At 45.1% G+C, this 14,777-nt stretch overlaps 1 protein-coding gene across 4 annotated transcripts in view; it reads right to left on the bottom strand.

Annotated features, from left to right (window-relative positions):
* Positions 1–13,952, bottom strand: part of CNTN4 (contactin 4) — a 368,687-nt gene extending 354,735 nt beyond the window's left edge. For 3 of the 4 annotated variants that reach the window (XM_085300034.1, XM_085300031.1, XM_085300032.1), the window contains exons 1-3: positions 13,931–13,952; positions 4,521–4,703; positions 3,152–3,230 (exon numbers count right to left, since the gene is read on the bottom strand). The gene's annotated coding sequence lies outside the window, so the exon portion shown is untranslated. The remainder of the gene's footprint in view (positions 1–3,151; positions 3,231–4,520; positions 4,704–13,930) is intronic. The other variant, XM_085300035.1, reaches the window with a different exon arrangement.
* Positions 13,953–14,777: the final 825 nt, after the last annotated feature.

Genomic DNA, 14,777 nt, shown 5'->3' on the forward strand with positions numbered 1-14,777 from the left:
AGGGCAGAATTTTCCCTGTGTGCTTTATTAAAACAGTTTAAATAGGAGCATGCATGCATGCAAAAAAAAAAAAAAAAAAAAAAAAAAAAAAAAAAAAAAAAAAAAAAAAGGCACAAATTCCTCACAAGTTAGAAATTACCATTTCAAACCCCACAATTTGTAACAGATTACATTTTAGGGGAAAGCAGTGAAAGGCTAATCTGAATATGACCTAAAATAAAACAAAAATGGACCAACTTCATGGGTTGCCCAGATCTAAGATAGTCTTCTCTTCGGACAGAAGCTGCACAGAAAATGCAGCTGGCAATGTCCAGTGCCTCTGACAAGTTAGTGACACTTGATGGATGGATCAAATCCAATATCTGGAATACAAAATGATAAGGTTCAAAAAAGAAGGGAATGAGTGACAGTGGTTAAGGAGACTAAAGGACAGAGAAATCTCAGCAGCAGACAGCTGTATCTCCTTCTTCATTAAGAGGATAATGATTGGATTGACAATAGGAACGGATTTTCAGCAGTAAATATCAGTCTTAGAAGAACTTCTACAGTGTTTTTCTACTTGTTAGCTCCGTTATTAACACATGGAACATATTTGAGACTTTATGAAACTTACTGTAACCAATGATAGCTGGCATTTGAGCCAACATCCCATCGCATTTGTTTAAAAGCCTGGGCTGGAAATGCTCTCCTAGATCAGAAACCCAATCTCCTGTACCAAAGGCACACTATCCCTTTACTCCCTTCTCAAACCTATCAAGGTCAGCTTAAAGGCAGCTTTAGGATTTCTAAGCATGTTCAGATTCAGAAAAGGACACAAAGGTGTTTAGACATATAATACAACTCAGAATAGAAGGATAAAGGGAGGGAAAAGTATTTTGGGTCAAAGCACATTTCCTGCTACGAACTACTTTGTCAGATTTTAGAATTTTTAATCATTCCTTCTGTTTTATCAGTAGTAAAAATAAACAGGCAATGGCTTGGGAATTAATTCTCAAGACTGTCATATTTCATTGATGTTTTCCATTGGAAAAATAAGTACTCAAAGGAAAGTTTTGAAAAAGCAACACTTCATGGACTACTACACATTCTTTTTTAAAAAAGAAAAAAAAATTAATGCAACAACTTCCTCTCCCTGAAGCCCAGCATAATTCTGCTATTTCTTCCATGCTTCTATTTTTAGCTAATATATCTAATCATTTGCACAGCAAGTGGAATATGAGGAGCCATCCAAAATGGACTCATATTTCCTGTTTGTTTTTCAACATACTAATTCTACTTTCTTCCACATCCTGCTTACACAAATGACATCCTTCCTACAAACTAGTCTGCAAGCCCACAGTACCATTTAGCAATCAGGCCATGGATGATCATTTATCTGCTTCTCCTATTAACTTTTTCAGCCTTCATTTTCCTTTTCTTCTCTGTCTGCACAACCTTTGGGTCAGTAACTTTTAATGCTTCTCCTTCTGTATTGTCTCACAGCCTGGCAGGTGCAAGGGTAAAACACATCCATCCTAGTGGTATTAGTTTATAAGCATTTTCAAAAATGATACCAAAAAATGCTTTTCAAAACCAAAATATCCTTAAGGTAGCTGGCCAGTTTAGTTCACAGAGGTTTATGGCAACTTCCTCCCCTCCTTTTCAGATTGTGTGTGTTTAATTTAAAATAGTTCTTTTTTTTTCCTACAAAAGAATGAAAATAACTTGGGGAGGGGGGAGCAAACAAAAAAAAAGGAAAAGGGAAAAGCATTTGGGCACAGAGAGAGGGAAAGAAGGAGGATGAAGCTGAAGTTATTTTTCCTGGTCCCATGTTAATCCTTTGGGAAATCAGTGCAACTGAGAGGGTTTTTTTCCCCCAACCAACCACCTAAGTCAACTCATGTTCATTTGAAACACAGTTTACTATAGGAAGGCTAAAGAAATAAAATATTCTGTCAACTATTTAAATTGCTTGGCCCTCACCCCGTAAGCGCTTACGAACGTGCTCAGTTTCATTGCAGTCTTAGAGCCGAGGCCTTGGAGCCAGGGCTTCAGTCAGTCAAGCGGCTAGAAGAACATTCACRAGGTGTCCTCTGCAGCTGCAGGAAAATGTCACTCCAGCCCTGGAGAAGGACGGGAACCATCCGACGGACGCCAGAGTCGCACGCGCAGGTGGAGGGGACCTCACCGGAGGTTTTTTAGTTCAACCTGTGCTCAAGGCAGTGTAAACRCTGAATTCACACCACACTGCTTCAGGCTTGTCCTGTTAGGTCTTGACAAGCCTCCAATGATGGAGGCTGCAAAACTCTCGGGCAACTGGTTCCACTGCTTAATTATCCCCGTACTGACTGTTTTTTCCCCCTTCCATCCAGCTGGAACATCCCCTTGGTCTACTGGCTACAGTCCTGTCCAGAGGGCTGCTAAGCCTTCAGCACTGACAGGGTGCACTGCTGATCCGYGTTTGGCCTCCTGTCCAGCAGGACTCTGCTGTCCTTTTCAGCAGAGCTGCTGAAATACAGATGTAGAAATGCAGAAAATACAGATGTATAATAAATATATCTATATGAGTAGAAATATTGATAATATTCATGATCTCTGTCCTTATTAGAAGTAGATTGTTTTGGAGAAAGAGTCTTCTATTCCATGGAATTTAATCAGTTATTAAAATTAGATATTGTCAGAATAATTAAAAAGGCTTTTCAGCAACTAGATTTAGATATTATACAATATTTTAAACTTTATGCAATACCAACAGACGTTATATTAGTACAAATATTTTCAAAGTTTTCTATGAGCTTGCTTATGCCTACCCATTATGTTTTAGACAGCTAAATCAGATTTGATTACATTTTCAAAAATACATTTTTAATCCCAATTATTTGTAGTTTTAAAGTAAGTTTTAAGAGAGATTACTCATCCTGACCATATCAATACCCAGGAATATACGTCACTAGGGAAGGACTGGTCCAAAACAGCTGCTGTGCCCGTTTTAAGCATGAGACAGAGCTATTACACAGTCCATGGGGGAATAAGGAAAGAAGTCAGCATTCAAATTTCTCCACTGTCATAACTTTTTAAAATATTTTGAGTAGCTCACTAGCCCAAAATTCAAGGAATTTGGACAGAGCWTACTAGAAACTTAGGTGCCTAAGTATCTGTGTCTCTGACCCACCTCTCCACGCAGGTCTCAGGTCTTCATCTCTAATAGCATACTGCTAGCTCACAGGACTTCCACGAGGATAATTAAAGACCTGAAATGTTAAGTCCATTCAGAGACTTAAATAATAGGTAACAAGGGTCAAATAAATCGACCAAATCATACACAAACCACTTCTTTCACAATTCAGAGCTTCAAAAAGTATTTTCCCCTGGAGGTGTTCAGGCTAGGCCATAGCTAAGCTAACTTTGGGGTGACAGATAATTTCTGTGATTTCAGACTGGGGCAATTTGTGAAGGATTTTATAAATCCTCAGAGACCATTCCCCCAGCGTTGTTGTTGTCGTTGAGTAGACTCATACAGCCATAACTGCTTTGCAAGATTTGTGCCACTGTAACATATGGAGCTGACATTTTAGGTCTGCCACAGTTGTAGCTAGATGATCCAGAACTGCAAATACCATTTTAAAATGTGACCCTGAAGTTTATTTTTGACAGATGGATTTTCCAGGTATAGAACTGCGTTATCTCTATAACATCTGAACTCAATTTAAGTTTGATATATAACATTATTTTCATTGCAACCCCTTTGGACACGTGCAACAACAATATTTCCCTTTTCCCTACACGAATCTAATTTGGTCTTGCACCGCAACTCTGCTTAGAAAGCTGTTTAGTGGCAATGTTTCAGAAATATGAATCAAATTTTCTTGAGTGAAATAAAATTAGCTATCCAGGAAAGGATAATCTACTTTTCTAGGGGCAGTGATTCCATATTTTAGGTAATGGTTCTAAAATATAATAATAATCATAATAATAAAATGGTTCTGAGATACAGTGTGTGCTGATAGCAAACAGGCTCTCAGAGCTAGCCTTGCTAACTCTGAATATGATGAAAATGACTGGGAGCATTAGCAGGTCCACAAAACCAGCCATAAAGCTAAAAACACTTGCACCAAAAATCTTAGAACATCCTGACATAAGGAGGAGAGGGGAAGAGCAGAGGGTTTGGCCCTTAGTTTGTTTTTGATCTGAAAACACTCAGGTGCCTGGTTAAACGCTTTTTAAAAGAGGATTTGAAGGATCTTCYTGTCTTTTTTCAAGGTGCACAATGTATTTCAGTTACATTTTTCACAGCTGGAAACCAAAGCAGGTAACAGGAGGCACACACAGACCAAAGGTCTGCCTGGGCAGCACGAGGGCAGCAGGGGAAGTGAGCGCAGGTGGGATTCGAGGCTGGGGGAACACCGCCTCCTGCAGCCATTCGGAGCCAGCTGGAGCTGTGCTAGGTGGTGCTGCAGGTGTCTCGGGTGCTTAGGGGCTTCCTGGTTCCGATCTGGCCAACCACTAACCAGCCACTGAACTAACCACTGCCAGTCCCTCACCTTCTGCGGCGAGGGGAAGCCTCGTTAGCCGCAGAGCTCCACAACAGTCTGGGGGTTGGTTGATTTGTTTCTTGCACGTGTTCCTTGAACGGTGGTGACAGAGGAGAAGCATCCACAATCCAGTCTTCCCCGGGACACAGTTTACTTCAGCCTTTACCCTTATTGCAAACTGCATGAATGGCACTGTCAAAGCAGTAAGTGACAGAAGAGTCAAGGCAGAGAAGAGAATCAGGGGGAGAAAATCATTCAAGACTCARTGGACATTTGCATATTTGCTTGCAAACGTTTTCTCGCCTTCTTCTTTCAATGTCTGTTTGTGATGTACACTCTTCATCCTTCCTCCACCTCCTCGCTACCCTGCAACCCTCCTTCTCCTAAAGCAGAGACTGCAGCTGTCTCAGTTTCTTTGAGTAGCTTCCCAACTCCTGTTCTTTACAGACAGCTTAGAAGGAACAGAGGACCTCAGAGACTTGTCTGTTCAGGCAAACGTTTACAGAGAAGCAAATCTAAAGTAATTAAATAAACAGCAATATAAATACTGCACTTCTGTCCATGCTACAGACAGTCTAGGCTAGCTATTGCACAGTRGGCTTCTTTGTATTATGTTTGCACAGGAGCTGTGATTTATCACTTAATCTACTGTAAAGGCTCTATTTATACAAGCCTAGATTGGTCAAAGGTGTGCTATTCAGCTGCACTGTAATCTCTCACTTACATTGCATTGAACAAACCAGAAATATGTATTCCTGAGCTATTATCAGCATGTTTTGCCACATGCTGTCAAGCTTCTAACTTCAGTGGTCCAGAAGATTAAAGGAGAAAAACAGATGAGGMATTACAATCATGCGGTACAGTCAGACTGTATCCTTACACACTGTAAAAACACAGACTGACCTTGAAACCTGCTCTTCAAAGCAAAGAACGAAGCTTGAAACCAAACCATAAAACAAAATCCCACCCTAAACCCCAAGTAGCAGAGGAAGAGACAGAGCAAACCAAGTTCACCCGTGATGCCAGCACAACTCTGCGCAGCAATGTGACTACAGTAAACCGAGCGCGTGTTCCGACACGACCACTTCAGTGTCTTCCATCAGAGCGCTTCAGAGGTGCGTATTTAGAAAGYACTGGGCTTTCTAAGGGACCACAGTGGTTCTGTTGATGTGTATTCTGGAGATCTGCAACCCCAGCTCACGCGTAAACCCACTGCAGTGCAGATGACCTGGTTTCTAGTGTTTTTGCCCCTCACAGGAAGCAAATGTGGATGTATTTCTTAACTTTTCTGTATGCTGCAAAGGTGTTCCGGACTACTGACTGATCTTTGAAATGACGCAGTGTCCTCTTAAACTTCAGGAGCGCAAGCTCAGAGCTACCTGGTGGCTGATGTGCCTGATGTGGCCAACACGAATAATGGCAGTATTTGGGAGTTGCCCAATTCTGCACATTTTCTTATGTCCCCTTTTGCAATTCAGCCACAGTTTTGAGATGCTCCCCACTGCCACCCGCCCGCCCCCCTCCGTCTATTTGTTTTCTTCAGGCATAGCTGCATGTTTAACTTCCAAGCCCTGAGGGTGGTTGAGCCAATTACCAAAGGTGCTGAGAGCAGAGTCAGGTCTCTGCAGCGAAGTGCTAAATAACTTCAGTGTGAACTGAAGGTGCTCATCACCACGTCCTGCCTACAGACACCACCATCCGGTAACCCTGGGCTCATAATCAGAGCCAGTTTTGTCATCCCTAACTGTTAGCCAAGCGCATACTTTGAGAACTCTTTATTTGAAGATGATCGAGTAGCTCCTTGCAGTGCACATGCCCTTCCAATGGCAAAAATTAACAGTTCTGTTGCGCGTGGATTGTGACAGTTACTGGATATATTTAACTCATGATCTTAAGTTCTCTGGTGCACAGTGTCATATGATAGAACTTAAATAGATGAAACTTTACCAATTCGAATTCTTCTTTTCCTACAGATACTGATTAAAAAGTAGTTTTATTTTAAAACAATTGCATCAAGCTCCTATAATTGTGATTTTTTTTTTTTTGGCTTTTGAAATCAGTTATAGTGAAGCACCTTTAAAAGCAAAAAATACCAATCACAGCCAGTCGGCAGGAGGGCTTCACTTTCCACACCCATTTCAGGGACGAAGGAAATGCAAGCTTGTAACCTGCACGTTGCTGCAGACTACCCTCTGCCACKGAGACCACAGGGCTCCAGCCTCCATCCCGCTGAACAAGCGAAGCTGCGAATCCGTTAATTTGTTATGTGAGTTATGGTTCCCTGCAGCACCTTTTGTTCACTGTCAAGGTTCTGCAACAATGACGAATGCAGCTACATGCAGCCAAAAGCTCTAGAATTCGATATACTAAATCATTCTAGATATTAAATGTCTCAGCAATAAGCCTAGCAAATGAATTCCTCTGGAGCCAACACTTCTTGCTATACATGAGGCAGGAGGGACTCATGATATAGTTCCATATTGTTTCAAGGAAAATTATGCAATTTGGTAGCATTGCCACTTACAGGAAAGAAACCAGAGTCCTAAGAAAAATTCAGAAAAATTAGTTTCTAGTGGCTACTAGGAGAGGTTGCAAATCTGCATGAATAACTGAGGAAGCTGAAGGCAATTTGGGGCATTAACAGCTGGATACTTATTCCTATTTTAACAGCAATAGCCAATACATGCATATAAAACTTCCATTTACACTAGTAAATAAACAAAAAAGACTGCAGTAAAATAAACAAAGAGGAGAACATGTTCAGAATGTTTAAACAGCAAGATACAGGCTGGTTCTCAGGTTTGGTCTAATCAACCTAACCTTTTAATCTTTTTGTTTATAAATCTTCTTCCTTCACCCACAGCATACTGAAGTCAACAGAACTGAATAAATTTAACCTCAACAGATTTAGAAAAAATATGCGACTTTCCAAAGGAATCTCAAACCACAACAGATTAAGGAATGAAGAGGGTGGAACAGTTGCTACTTCATTTTTAATTTCTCAAGATTACTATCATATATATCACTTAACACTGGAAAGATTTTGCAAGCTTCATAAAGAATGGAAGAGCTGCCCATTATCACACAAGTACAAATTAGTTTGACCTTTTCAGCTTTCTCATGCCAGGCTTCCTTTTTTCCACTTGACTTGAGAAAATATTGAGTCAATCTATGTTCTGTGCTCTTCATTCTCAGATGTATTTGACTAGTAGTGTTTTTTTCCCTACACCTGCAATTACGAGAAACACATCAAACATTGAATTCACCCGAGCAATTCTTTCATGCAAAGCAGCACGTGTTACGAGCAAGGCAGAGGAAAGGCCCAACCTCGCGCCCCGCCWTGCGCCACAGCTGCTTTCTCCGTCTCTGCCTCCCCAGGAAAACGAAGGGAACGAGTGATGTGTTCATTTAATATTCATTGTAAAGAGTGCTGGTGAACACTATGAAAATCAGAACCACAGAGCTGTGATGGCTTGAAACAGGAATGCAAAGTGACGGTGTGCGTGAGTTGCCCCTATCTGCTGCAGCGCGTCTCAGCGTGCCCGGACCTGCCAGAAGCACTCGGCGACGCAAGCGGTCGGTCCGGCGCCCCGATCCCCCTCTGAAAAGGGCAGTATCTTCTTGCATCATTTTCCACTTCTGCCAGGTAGAGAGCTGAGAGCAGCAGCTCGCTGTTTGCCTGAGAACAGCACAACCAGACGCACCAGGAGGGGTGAGAGGGGGCCTCCAGCAGCGGGGGTCGGAGGAGGAAGGATGCCCCAGCGTCCCGCCGCGCGGCGCCTGCGCTGGCCCGACCCTGCAGCCCCGGCGCCCGCGGAAACGGCGGCTGGCGGAGCGCCCGCCCGCCTCTCCTGCCACGGGCGCTTCCGAGAGACCGCCCTGACGCCTCGCCATCCCCAAGGGCGCTCGTGAATTCCCCAGAAAACCTCGCTGCGAGGAGCCAAACAAGAGAACTGGCTGCTCTTCCAGGCAAAACACCCCAACGCCGCGTACCGCTCAGTCCAGCTTCTGTGCGCCAACTGCCCGCTCGCGGCCCGCGCTCGCTGCCTGGCGCCGAGGTTTCTGAGCGTCCTCCGTCAGTAAGCTGTGCTTTCCAACAGGGACTGCGCTGGATCCAGCAGAGGAATCCTGTTATTCTCCAGACCACTTTGTGCTGAAACCAACGGAGCTGGGGAGCAGCAGGGACAGGTAATGCTGAGCAGGCTGCAAAAAACCTTACTGATCAGCCAAAATGCAAAAAGACCTGCTGCACCAGACTGCAAAGGTAAGGATGGGAAACACTGAGTATGAGAACAGTGTGAAAAAATGAGTTAACCTGAGACAAAGAATGGCTTTGGGGGTCATCAAGGGACCGCTGGAAGAATTATCAGAACGTGAGAAAGGGGAAAAACGATGCCTTTTTGTAATGATTCCTCAGACCTGGAAACCCCGAAAATTTACTTTGGGGAAAAAGCATGACCAGGGGCACAAGCACAAACTTCGAAAAGCAGTTAAATTTCAGCAAATCGCCACAAGCTTTGCACAGGACCCAGCGCAGAGCAGCGTGTCCCCCAGCGCCCGAGGGGCCTGCAGGAGCAGAACGGCAGCGCCGGCAGAGCTATCGCCTGCGGGTGCTGCAGCAGCCGCACGACGCTTCCCTGCGTTACGTGGCGYGGCTCCCTCTTCGAGACGGGGAGCAACCGAGGCAGAAAGGCACAAAACCCTTTTGTTACCTCCTCCGAGCGTTACGCGCGTTGTGCCGGACGTCCAAGAGATTTCCAGGCACGTCCCCTATTTAGCGTGCCCCCAAAAGGAAACTGCAAGAGCCAGAACCGCCCCGCGCCGCCGCGGCTGCGGCGCTCGGACGAGCCGGGCGCTGCTCTCGCGCGCCGCGGCGCCCGGCCGGGCCCACGCAACGCGCATTGATGCTGCCACCCTGTGGGACACGCGTCGCCCACGCGCGCACGTCCCGCTTCGGCCGCCTCTGCCGAGCGCCGGGGAGCTGCGAACTCCCCACGTGGAAAATTGTGCGGCTTTCCTGAGAAAAGCCCAAGCAAGCTGTTTCCAGATAAGTRTAACACACTGAAATATGTACATACAAAATATGTGAAAAAATAATTCTGGAGTAACAGAACATTTATATATATGGCTGGGGGGGGGGAAGCAGGTTATCCAAACGTGGCCATAATAAGAAAAATATGGTAATGCAAAATAATCTGCATGTTGAAATTACCCATCTGATGCATTTACACCATTCATATTTACTTGCATATATCAAGGCCGGGGCTAAATCCTGTTTTATATGTTGCTAAGAACCGYTTCTATTTGAAGTTACTTTTCTACTGTACTTCCTACTCCACTCATTTCTACTTCTAGCTATACATGCACAAGAGAGGGCATCATACATCTCCCTAATTGAATAATACAGATCAATTAAATATGAAAAGTCATTCCTGGACAAAAAACCTCTTAGGCAAATGTTCTGCTCTTATGCTAAGTAGCTCTTTCTAAAGTCAGGAGTCGAGTGCGGTTCAGAAGCTTTTTTCAAAAAACCAGGAGACAAAGACCAAGAAGATCCATTCATTCATTCACGACAAGAGGATACAGAGCTCTTGCCTCCATTTCACAAGAGCAGGGTAGTTGTGATAAAAAAAAAATTATTATTTGATGAAAGCTATTCAGCGTTCTGTACGGGAGGTGAAGAACTCTTCCTCTGCTTAGTGCTGAATAAACCTTTCAAACACATTTCATGGGTCACTCCATTAACACAAAGTTCAGTGTTATCAAATAATATCATGGAAAAAGAAAATCATGTGAAACGAATTCATGCATCATTCGTAAGTAGGTCATCAGCTACAGGTTCCTCATGCCTATGCGATATTAAATGTGGTGATCCCACCTAAGGTCTCAGGGAAAAGATCCAGTGCCTTAACTCAATAAATAAATACTAAATTCACARTCTTGATAGTCTCAGAAACCACAGTTTTAACAGATGGTCTAAGATCCCCTCTGACCGGGCTCAGCGTCGTGGCAGTTAGCAGGGAAGTTTATTTTGCGATTGACTCCTGGATACACGTTCTTCACTAATACACAGTACTGTTCTATACACCATTATTGACCTAACCGCAGGTTTGCACTAGGTTTGAGTTAGCAGAATCTGGATCAGATATGAGCCTAATAATATTAATCCAAGGAACGGAAACATGCCTGACAGCAACCTCTATGGGTCTTCTCAGAGAGGAAACGTGAGCCTTAGCTCATACATTGTGAGCCAGGGCAGGGTGCAATGTCAGAAGGGGCAGGAGACATGATGGCTCAGCAGAAGGAGGCCACAGGGAAGGGTGGACGAAACCCAAGGAAAGGCCCTGGGCACAGCTCCATTTTTGTACAGATTGCTCATTAACAGAGCCCAGGAACCAGCCCAAATTGTGGCTATGGAACAAACTGGGGAAAGATCCCTGCATAAGCTTCTTCAGCTATAACTAAAAAGAAATAGAAACGGAAGATCAGAATCATGAATATATCACCACCGAGTGGGGGGAAACAATACTCGCTGCGTGTTCTAGGCAATTCTGCAGACTCTCACAAATGGCTTGCTGGGTTTTCATACTCCTGTTATTGGAAGCATAGAAATGGAAATACATTTAATTGTTTGAGCATTGTGTTATTTGTAAGTCTTCCCAAATAATACCCTGTTATCTGCATAAGAAGAGTTTAATAACCCATGCACTTAAAAATTTGATTAAAAAAGGAATACTTGTAGGTTATTGCTATTCTGTACTCAAAGATTAAATTACATTCACAATACAGGGTTTTTTTCCATTACAAACACAAAATATGCTATTTGTTCCTTTTCTTGGTCTTCTAATTGACTGAAATGACCTGTTAAACCTTTTGTAAATTGGGCTTAAATAYGGAATCTCTTCATTGGCTGAATATTTTATGTAAATAAAATATAAACATAGATTTTGTCCAAGGCCTATAAAAATCTTACACTGGTACAATCCAGAATTAAAAGAAGCTCAAAACTAGCTTGTCTTCCAGCACCTATGAATTTGCACTTACAGTTGGCAACAGGTCCAACAAGAACRTCTTTGGCCCGTCTTTAGCCCATCCCACCTGTCTCCTATACTCGGCCCATGGTGGCATCAAGCCCCAGCAGGTCTGGCAACTCCCACGTTGCTGGTAACCTCCCCAGCCCCTTATATGCCATCTCCAGCGCACTGGTCCTCTCAAAAGTATGTTAGTTCAGGAAAGCTTGGGAGATGGAGGAGGTCAGAAGTTAAACAACTCCCCGGGAAGGCTCTGGGAAGGTGCAGGACCCAATTGGCGTGGGGGAAGGGACCAAGCTTTGGACCGTGCAAGCCACGAGCAAGCAGYGTGAAGAGGGTGAAGCCTGGTTCAAAGCCTCTGGGAAAGCAAAAAGGAGAAAAGACAGTAAAGTACCATCACGGCAAAATTGATTTGCTGTTCTCCCTGCGTGTCTGTTTTCACCCACCAGTGGGACCACTGTATCACTCTAGTGGCTTGATGGAGATCTGAATCTTCTCAACTGACTTTTCTCCCAGGAAAGTATGAAGTCATTCCTCAGGAACACTTAGTTTTCAAAAATCTCCATGACAAAAAGAATTGTAAAATTAACACATGAGTGGATCCTAACAGAAAGCGTCTTGCTTTCTTTTAAACTTTAGTATAATGCATCTTAGGAGAGCCTGGTACTGGAAATATAAAAAACATTTATTCATTTATTCATTAATAAAGATGCCTAGCTGTATCTGAGATATCTCCAGCAAACTTTCAAGTAATACAGCATCAGCAGCTGATCAGCTGGGAGCTTATGGAAGAATTAATAGAAGAAAAATGTTGTAGAACCACATTTTGCATCCTTGAGCTATTTAACACAAATCGTAAAAAATATATATATAATAATAATAGAAAAAGTGTTTTAAAATTTTTAATAATTGGGGATTATTCTTCAGTGCCGAAGACATGATTTTTCTTAAATTGGAATGATACAGAAGGTTTATCACCTCCCTTACTTAAGTCCACAAGCCAATATATCTACACTGCAGTTAGATTCCTGAACAAAAACTTTAATTTACATTGCAGAGTCAAAACTTGCTCATTATGCTTTAGCTTCCTACATATGAATTATGCATTTGGATTACGAGATCACTAGATTAGTTGTTTTTTTTAAATGCTTTGACTCTGCTGGTCCTGAAGGTCTGACTGCCAGTGCTTTAACCCAGCAATTCAAAAGCAATCTTTCTCTTTCCTGGTGTCATGCTGAAACAGATCTTTATCCTGGAGATTAAGATAAAAAGTGACTGCTTGTATCTAGGGAAAAGCAAAGAATGAAGTTATTTCCCAAAGTGCAACACATACAGCATGGGAAACACTGTTTGGTGTGGAAAATATTGTTGTCTTAGTTCATTATGAATTGCAAAGCTTGTTTATTCTAAGACTGTAAGTAGATTTGGCAAAAGAATCTTTTGTTTTCATATTACCATGTTTGGTGCAGGATTGTAGGGGACAGGGAATAGTTATGTACTCTCATGAAACACTAAATCGGGTGGATGTCATCATCATATGTTTGCTTTGCTAATAATAAAAAGAATGAATCACTACCGTCATGATATTCATATTTATATTTGAGTAACCATTGTAGGAGATAACAGCAAGGATGGGTGCAAGCGTAAATCTTGGCAGCACGCCTAGATCCGAGCTTCAAAGTTGGCATTTGCAGATCTCAGGTGATTCATGTCGCTTTTCGGCGTTTGYGGTTACCTCCTGACAGGGACTGGATACCGCCCGTGCAGCAACGAGCAGATTATGATTTCAGTATTTGAAGGAAAATTCCCAACTGTTGCACCAAACGCTGTTCAAAATTAGCCCCACGTTACGTGTAAGAACAGGTCAGAACACCCGATCGCAAGCAAAATCGGAACGAGCACATGCAGAGCTCCTACGGGGACGTTACYGGGTCAGCTCAGGCCAGAGATGCAGGTTTGGGAGGAAAACCCAGACTTGCTCTAATCTAACATCACTAAAAATAGACCGTGATGATTTGTGAACTTCCAAGCGCAGCAGAGTATTTCCAAGCAATAGAGCCCCCGCACCGTGTGCGTGTGCCACGGCCCGAGGACGGCAGCGCGCTGGCGGGGCAGGGCGGGCTGCGYGCCGCCAGTGCTGAGCGCCGTGGGGCACATGGGCTGCTTGCAGATTTGCCTTCCCTAATGCTCCACGCACGTAAAATTCAGAAAGACCAAGAGCGGAAAAAACAACCAACCAACCAACAGCCAGAGCAATGATCCAACTGTCTCGTCGTTCTTACCCTCCCTCCAGCTTTGCCTTGTCTTTACCTCTGATCTTTTTTTTAATCAAGCAAACTACACAAATCCGTCAAAGCCAATCCCTAAAAATCAAGTGAAACGAATTACCTGGGAGCAGAACCACCACCAAATMATTGTGAAGTTTCACATCTGTGGCAGGAATCGTAGAGGAGATTATCAACTACGCAAGCTGCCCAGGTGTCACCCGTGAAGTTGCACATGCAAGCGTTCCCGACCGCGGGATTTTAACCCACTAGCGGGCAGGAAGCAGCCCAAGCCCGGCGAGGCCCGCGGGCCGCCAGAGCGAGCGCGTCCCTGCTGACCCCCCAGAGCAGCACTCGGGAGGCAAACAAGGAGCGATCAGCACTGCAAAGAGTAACGCGGCCGCAGCGAGGGACCCGCGGCAGCGCCCAGCGCCGGCAGCTCCGCCGCCGGGCGCCCGGGAGGCTGCGGGGCAGCAGCGGGCGCGCTGGGCACCTGCGCGGGCTGCGGGCAGTGCGGGCTAACGGCAGCGTCCTTCCAGCGCGCCGGGCAGCGCCGGGCTCCCGGCAGGCGCAGGAATCCCCCGCGCTGCCGCTGCGCGCAGCCAGGGCGCAGGGAGCCCCGCCGGGCGCGCAGCGGGACACGCTCCAGCCGCCCGGGCGGAGGAGCAGGAGAAGGAGGAGGAGGAGGAGGAGGAGGGCCGGCGGGCTGGGGGACGCGCTGCGCAGGGCGCTGCGCGGAGCCCCGCGCCTTCCCGCTCCGCCGGCGGCGAGCGCCGCTGCGCGCGGTGCGCTGCCCGCGGCTTCCCCCTCTGCCGCGCCGGCTGCTGCCCGCCAGCAGCCGCGGGGGTTGCGCGGGGCAGCGCAGAGCAGGCTGCAACTCCGCCCGCAGCCGGCGAAAAGTTGTGCGCGCCGCGGCCATCCGCGCAGCGCAGCGCGCCGCGGCGGCACTCTGCCCCCGCCTCGCTGCAACT

The sequence above is a fragment of the Rhea americana genome, unplaced genomic scaffold, assembly GCF_003343005.1.
Source record: "Rhea americana isolate MKP2758 unplaced genomic scaffold, rheAme1 scaffold_16, whole genome shotgun sequence".
Taxonomy (NCBI): domain Eukaryota; kingdom Metazoa; phylum Chordata; class Aves; order Rheiformes; family Rheidae; genus Rhea; species Rhea americana.